Genomic DNA, 8,563 nt, shown 5'->3' on the forward strand with positions numbered 1-8,563 from the left:
CCTTCCTACCCTTTCTGGTGCAGCTTCTCTCTATTTAGGTGTGGAGTTTCTTCTGCCAGTCTTTGGATCGCTCTCTGGTTCATGGACTTGGATGTGGATATTATGTAGTTGAACACATGGGACAGGGTGCGCTCAGGATCTGCTTACTCTGCTGTTACTAATTTTTTAAATGTCTTATTATTTTGGATTTTTGAGACATGGGCAGACAGACTCATATCACCAATGCACTTCAGGATTTGAAAGGAACTTTGCAACATTTGCTTCTAGTATTTTATGTTTTGAAACTCTCTTTAATGAGGTATAATTTACATATAACAAAGCCTCAAGTTAAAGGGTATAATTTGTGAGCCACGAGGGTACAGGACCATGGGTACAGCACCATGAAATCGTATGTTTTCTCCCTAAACCTTTCATCACCATCCCTTTGTGTCTAACGCTAATGTTGCTTTTGAAGTAACGACTACTTTTTTTTTTTTTTTTTTTTACTTTTTCAGATATGCCCAGGTATCTGAAAGCCTGCATTGAGCTGAGCCTTAAGAGAGAAGTTTGGAATTCAGTTTTGAGAGTAGACAGCCAGTCCAAGAAAGCCTTGTAATTGGCTCTTAGATTTCAGTTGTGAGAGATTGTGGATGCGTCGAGAGTGCCTGGATCCAGATGTGGGCCTTGTTCTGAGAACAGGTGAGCTAAATACCTAACCTGAGTTTGAGCAAACTGTAGTTTTTCTTTGGAGACTTTATGGGCATTTAAAACCAAAAGTTTTCCCAGGGGGGTGCTGTCTTCGTGTGAAGAGGCACGAGCCGGGGAGCAGAGACGCAAATCATCTACACACTGTAACAAAGTCGAGCCTGCAAAAACACTTTCCATCATCCAAATCAGCCTTTAAGGTTTGTGGGAAACATGAAGCACTCTGTGGAACCCGGGGAGGTTGCAGTCCAGATGCATTGTCATTCCCTCCGCGTGAAGGTAAAAAGATACTGGCTGTCCTTATCAACTAGAATGCTGAAAACTATACCACATGGGTCGTTTAGAGTGAAAACGTTGCTTTCAGGAAGAGTGCATGTTGGTAGAGTGTGAGGTTTGGGAAGAAGGGGATGTCGAGGGATTACAGCACTGTTTATTTCTCGGAAGTCCTAGACAAAATACTATCCACAGCAGTTGGGTTTTCTCACAGGTATAATAGACGTGTTATGTGGACTCCTGCAGGGGATCATGAGACCATGAGCCTTGTAACATTCTATTATGGTGTGGATGCCTTGAAGGCCTTCGTCATTGAAAAGATATTAATTCCAGGGAGAAGTTTTCAATGTCAATTTGAATCTTGACGGGAGGTACACTGTGGATTCTGCCAAGATCAGTTGAAGATCTTGCCCATCAAGAGGATGGGAGCCGATCCAATAGGAATACATGATCAGTACCTCCAGACTCAGCTATAGGACCAGCACAGACACGGCACAGAAAAGGTGCCAGGGGATCATTCGTTTCCCCTTTTTGCTATTTTCGTTACTGTTGTCAAATTGTAGGTCGTGGATCTCAAGTTCAGAGGATCTGCCCATTATTTTAGAAAATCCTTCAAAGGATCCTCTTGTCGAATAGAGATTCCTGGTCTCCTCAGGGAGGCACTCAATCAGTACTGTCTTAAAGTTAGATCTATATTGTAAAAGAGAGGGTAAATGGTCCATATTTCCTTATGTAAGACTTGTAAGTTAGGTGCCAACCTTCTGGCCCTTAAAGGCACTGAGAAAAGCAGGTTCTTGCAGACTTGCCCTCTGAGGGCTCTTCTCAGGAAAAGCCACCCGTGAGACCCTCATGCCCTCCTTACCCAGGATTGTCAGAGATGAAATATCATCCCCTCGAAAGGAAGGCACATTCAATGTATCTGTTGACTAAAATGCTTCATGGTGAATTTGGTCCCATGAAGGGTCCATTTTTGTTGCAATATTCTAAGCAAACAAAAGGACCTGAGCACAGTTGCAGACAACCCTGAGCCATATATACAAGTGTTCCAAAACCTAACCCAGGGTGTTTGGGAGACAAAAAGACACAGGCCATCCCTAACAAAGGGGAATCTAACACCCTGTTACTGTTTTTCCTAATACATTCCGGTTACTGTAACTGTATGGGGGAGGTACTCCCTCATTCGTTTCCGGGGTCAATGATTATGGTGATTAGAGCCAGCGTTCTCTTGTTGGTCTCCCTCAGAATGGAGGCTTTCAGGAATATTCCCAAGCCGCTGTCAAAACTCCTTTTAATCAGTGGAAGTTCTCTGTCTTCTCTGTCCTGACATGGACTGTCTAATTCCACTTGTTGCTGGAAAAAAAACTGGCGTCTGCTCAACTGTTCAAGTCGACAGACTTTAGGACCAGGAGACCTCTCTCTTTCTGCCCTCAGGGCTTTTATGTGCCCTTGACACCTCATCAGCCTCCACCAGTGATGAAAACCCATCACCGCACCCCTGCCTCACCCCCCACCTCACTCCCCACAGCCCGCAGCAGAGGCCCTGTGGGCTGGTTCCGGCACGAGTCCACAGATGCCCCCTCTTAGCGAAGGCCCATTCAGAAACCCCTGCCCCTGGCCATAAACCCCTGCTTGCCCCTGCCTTACTCAGGACGGGGTCTCCGTTGCCCTGTTGCAACGTCCAACTCTCGATTCAGCTTGGGTCACGGTCTCGCGGTTAGTGGGAGGAGCCCCGCGTCGTCCTTGCGCGTCGGCCCCTGCGGAGCCTGCTTGGGATTCTCTCTCTCTTTCTGTCTCTCTGCCCCCCCCACCCTTCATGCTGTCTCTTTGTCTCCCTCAAAATGAATACATAAGCAGTAAAAGTTTTTAAAGAAGACGTAATACAACCACGTTATGGGGAAAAGACCCAACAGACCCTCAAGTTTTAACGTCCTTTTCATTTTTTTTTAATCTTTAAGTAGGCTCCACGCCCAACGTGGGGCTCCAACTCAGGCCCCTGAGGTTAAGAGTTGCACCCCCCACCGATTGAGCCAGCCGGGGGCCCCGAGATCCTTAATTTTTGAAGGTCTTCTAGCAAACAGCGTCCTTCTGCCATGTCGCCTCGAGACCCGCACCAGTCTCCTTTCTGGCCGAGCTTGGAACCCCCTGGGCCGCCCAGCGGCTGTCTCCTCTGGCGGCCCGGTGCCTCTTCGTCAGAGTTCTGGCCTTCTTCTCCTCATTCGGAGATTTTCAGCCAGATGCGTCAACACTTTGTTGTTCACAGTTGCCGCAAGCCATTTTGTGTGCTTTTTGAAAGGACTGGCCTACGCCGGCCGACTCCATCTTGTTCCGTGTTCTTCACCTTGACCACGCCTCCTCCCCTTGAGTAACCACCACCCCCCCTCCCCTGCCTAACAGGACTCGGACCCTTCCCCAGCCAATCGGCTAAGGCCACAGCCATTACATCACCAACTGCCCCTAGGCCTCAGTAAAACCTTTGTCCTTTTGAAACTCGCTCTCTCTCCCCGGTATCTCACCGCTGTGTCGCGGCAGGTAGGGGATTGACCTCGAGCTAGCTCGAATAAAGGCTCTTTTGCTTTTACATCGGACTCAGCTCCCTGGTGGTCTTTGGGGATCATGAATTCTGGGCATAACATTTGGGGGCTCGTCCGGGATCCCCAAGACCCCCGAGGGACCCCCGACCCAGAGAGCCTGACTGGCCACGGTTAGTGTCTGTTTGTTCCATCTTTTCTGTGTGAGCTCATTTCTGGAATTCTGGTAGTGCCCGACGCGGTCTAAGTGGATGCACTGGAGGACCACGGGCCAGGAGTTTCAGAAGACGTTCTGATTCTCCCTTCTGGAGGGACGTGGAATCCCCTCATCTATTTTGGGGGGACGTGCAATCCCCTCAAAGGTCTGAGATGAGGCGGGTCTCTCCCGCTGGTCAGCGTGAGGCCGTCGTCTAGCTCTCGGTTTTGGAGGGACGTGGAGTCCCCTCAAAGGTCTAAGCTAGCTTTCAGTTTTGCTTCCATGGGGTTGGAAGACTTTCTAAGGGCCCTCTGTTTGTCTGCTTCTGTGTTTCTCTGTTTTGTTCTGTGGACATACTGGACGGACCTTATGGGACAGACTCAGACCACCCCTCTACCCACCCTCTTGGCTTAAGCCCTTCCTAGCCCCACATGGGACGATTGCCAGCAGCTTTTGCAGGTCCTGTTCACGACTGAAGAAAGAGAAAGAATCCTCAATGAGGCCCGAAAACTAGTTCCGGACACAGATGGGAATCCCACCACCAACCAGGCTCAGATAGATGCCTCCTTCCCCCCCTTAACTCGGCCCCAGTGGGATTTCAACACGGCAGAAGGTAAGGAGAGACTCCGGGTCTACCGCCAGACTCTAATGGGGGGTCTCCGAATGGCTGCTAGAAAGCCAACCAATTTGGCCAAAGTAGGAAATGTGCAACAGGGAAAAGATGAATCTCCGGCTGCCGTTTTAGAACGGATCATGGAGGCATTCCGTACCTATACCCCCATGGATCCAGAGGCTCCGGAAAGCAAGACAGCTGTTATCATGGCCTTTGTAAACCAATCGACCATAGACATTAGGAGAAAATTACAGAAAATAGATAGACTAGGAGAAAAAGTCCGCAGGACTTACTGGTGGTAGCCGAAAAGGTATATAACAACCGGGAGCCTCCTGAGGACAAGCAGTCTCGCGCCATGGCGGCTGCCAGCAGTAAGCAGAGTCAAGACCTGGCCAGAATACTACTAGCTACCACTGCTGACTCCCCCAAGGAACGAGACTGCCATCTCCGGCAGCTGGCAGACAACGCAAGAAAAGGTAAAAGAACCACCAAGGGGGGGAAGCAGAGGCTGCAGAAGGATCAGTGCGCATACTGCAAGGAGATAAGACATTGGGCCCGAGATTGTCCGAAAAGAGCCGGCGGGAAGGGAGGCAAGACTGATCGAGTAAACGTCCTAGAGCTAGATGAACTGAGTGATTAGGGGAGTCGGGGTTCGGACCCTCTCCCCAAACCCAGGGTAACTCTTAAAGTGAAGGGGACCCCTGTTGACTTCCTTATCGACACCAGAGCACAACATTCGGTCCTCCGCACCCCACAAGGAAAACTAGCCAGCAAGAAGTCCTGGGTCCAAGGGGCAACTGGTATGAGCCAGTATTCATGGACTACACGAAGAACGGTAGATTTGGGGCCGGGCCGGGTATCCCACTCCTTTATGGTAATACCAGAATGCCCCTACCCGCTGTTAGGACGGGACTACTGACCAAGATTGGAGCTCAGATAACTTTCAGACAAGGGGGGCCTCAGGTCACCGATGGCAAGGGCCACCCCATCCAGGTCCTGACCATGAAGCTGGAGGATGAATACCGCCTCCACCAGGAGACGCTCCTGAGAGAGGATAATATAGACAGATGGCTTCAAGAATTCCCCTTGGTTTGGGCAGAGATGGGGGTGGGGGGGGATAGGACTAGCCACTCCCAGGACTCCGGTCCTGGTAGAGCTCAAGGCAGGAGAGAGTCCGGTAAGGATCAAACAACACCCCATGTCTCAGGAGGCCCGGAAGGGGCTCCAGCCACACATCCGGAGACTACGAAGCCTAGGGGTACTAGTTCCTTGCCAGTCTGCCTGGAACACCCCCCTACTGCCGGTCAAAAAGCCTCACACAAATGACTACCGCCTGGTACAAGACCTCCAGGAAGTAAATAAGAGGGTCAGGGACATACACCCAACTGTTCCCAACCCATATACTCTCTTGAGCTCCTTGGCGCCCTCCAGGGTCTGGTATACGGTACTAGATTTAAAGGACGCCTTCTTCAGTCTGCCACTGGCACCCCAGAGCCAACCCTTGTTGGCCTTCGAGTGGCATGATCTGGAGGAGGGCCACAGTGGGCGACTCACCTGGACACAGCTACCTCAGGGATTCAAACATTCGCCCACCGTCTTCGACGAGGCACTACACGAGGACCTGGATGAGTACAGAAGGGAGCACCCTGGTGCTACACGAGGACCTGGGTGAATACAGCGAGGGACCCAGGACCTGCTGGCTACCCTGGGGGCCTTAGGGTACCGGGCATCCGCGAAGAAGGCTCACATACGCAGCGAGAGGGTTTTGCTGAGATCGCCAGGCCCCTATATGAAGCTACCAAACAGGGGAAAACATTTAAATGGGCTGAAAAAGAAGAAACTGCCTTTAATCAGTTAAAAAAGGCCCTCCTAAGTGCCCCAGCCCTGGGCCTACCAGACATTACGAAGCCCTTCCACCTCTTTGTAGACGAACATCAGGGAATAGCAAAAGGGGTTCTAACTGAAGCCTTAGGCCTTGGAATCGCCCGGTGGCTTACCTGTCCAAGAAACTCGACCCAGTGGCTGCCGGCTGGCCGCCATGCCTAAGAATTATTGCGGCAACAGCACTCCTAGTCAAGGACGCAGACAAACTGACCCTAGGACACGAGATCTGGATCACGACCCCACACGCCATTGAAGGGGTCCTGAAACAGCCTCCTGATAGATGGATGAACAACACACGTGTGACTCATTACCAGAGACTCCTACTCAACCCTCCACGAGTGCGGTTCCACCCCAGTGTAGCCCTCAATCCTGCAACCCTGCTGCCCGACCCTGACCTAGGTGCTCCACTACATGACTGTGCGGGAATCCTGGAACGAGTACATGGATTCCAGACGGACCTGACCGACCGGCCCCTCCCCGATGCCGAGGCTACTTGGTTCACTGATGGCAGCAGCTTTGTGCCAGAGGGACACAGGTATGCGGGTGCAGCTGTGGTCACCGAAATGGACACCGTATGGGCGGAGGCTCTACCCTCCAGAACGTCAGCCCAGCGAGCAGAGCTCGTCGCCCTCACCGAGGTGCTAACGGGAGCTGGACAAAGGCTTAACAACTACCGGACTTGGGAGACCCAGTTTTACCAGACCAGCCCAAATACTCCCAGGAGGAGTTACAGCAGATCAAGAAACCCCCCATGGCCCAGGAGATAAAGGGATGGTGGTATACATCTAAGAAGGAGCTCGTGCTGCCAGACCGGTTCAGAGTCTCAATATTAGAGCACATGCATCGGTCTACTCACATGGGGGCCCGAAAATTAAAAGACTTAATCCGACATGCCGGAATCAAGATTCACCAACAGGACACCAGAATAGAGCAAGTTGTATCTGCCTGCAAGACCTGCCAACTCACCAACTCGAGGGCCACATCAAATAAAAAAGGAACCAGGCTCAGAGGCACCAGACCGAGAGCCCAATGGGAGGTCGACTTCACTGAAGTCAAACCAGGAAAGTACGGTTATAAATATCTTTTTATATTTACGGACACCTTCTCTGGCTGGGTGGAGGCATACCCAACCAAGCATGAAACGGCTCAGACGGTGGCTAAGAAGCGACTAGAAGACATCTTACCTGGGTCTGGTATTCCTGCCATGGTAGGATCAGACAGTGGACCAGCTTTTATCTCTCAGGTAACACAGGCAGTAGCCAAGGCGGTTGGGGCAAACTGGAAATTACATTGTGCTTATAGGCCTCAGAGCTCAAGACAGGTAGAAAGAATGAATCGAACGCTAAAAGAGACCCTTACCAAATTAACCATGGAGACTGGCGGGGACTGGGTGACTCTCCTACCGTACGCCCTTTACCGGGTTAGGAACACTCCTTACACTGGGTTTTACTCCCTACGAGATCATGTTTAGCAGGCCACCCCCTATTATTCCCAACCTTTAGTTTAAAGATCAAGAACTCTTTCTTTCCTTGAGAGGGCTCCAAAGGGCGCACGAGGACATTTGGCCGCGCCTCCGTGCCATCTACGAGGCTGGCCCGACCCCGACACCTCATCAGTACAGGCCAGGAGACTGGGTCTGCATTAAGAGGCACCACCGAGAGACTTCGAGCCGCGCTGGAAAGGACCCTACATCGTGATGCTGACAATCCCCACCGCTCTCAAAGTAGACGGCATCGCGACCTGGGTCCATCACACCCACGTTCGGCCAGTGGACCCCTCCTCGATCCGGAAGGACTTTGTCACGCGATGAGCCGTCAATCGGGACCAACACGACCCGCTCAAGCTCACCCACCGAATATTCGTAACTCTATTAACTCTGCATGTCATTGCTCATGCTGCCGGGAGTCCCCACGCCCCCAAAACATCACCTGGCAGATCATAGACACCGGCTCGGGGACAGTACTTAATCAGACCTCCCAGAGCCACCCCAGGGACACTTGGTTCCCAGAACTTTGCATAAACCTCCAAACTCTGTTGCCCTTGTCACCATAAATGCAGCCGGTCCCATGATTGGGTCCGAAAGCTACATGACAAGGGAGGAATGAAAGGGCCTACACTGGCCGACTCCATCTTGTTCTGTGTCCTTCACCTTGACCACGTCTCCTCCCCTTGAGTAACCTCCGGCTCGCCTGCCTCACAGGACTCGGACCCTTCCCCAGCCAATCGGCTGAGGCCACAGCCATTACCTCACCAACGGCCCCTAGGCCCCAGTAAAATCTTTGTCCTTTTGAAACTCGCTCTCTCTCCCTGGTATCTCACCGCTGCGTCCGTGCAGGTAGGGGATTGAGCTCGAGCTAGCTCGAATAAAGGCTCTTTGCTTTTGCA

This window comes from Panthera uncia, unplaced genomic scaffold (assembly GCF_023721935.1).
Source record: "Panthera uncia isolate 11264 unplaced genomic scaffold, Puncia_PCG_1.0 HiC_scaffold_1200, whole genome shotgun sequence".
In the NCBI taxonomy this organism is placed as follows: domain Eukaryota; kingdom Metazoa; phylum Chordata; class Mammalia; order Carnivora; family Felidae; genus Panthera; species Panthera uncia.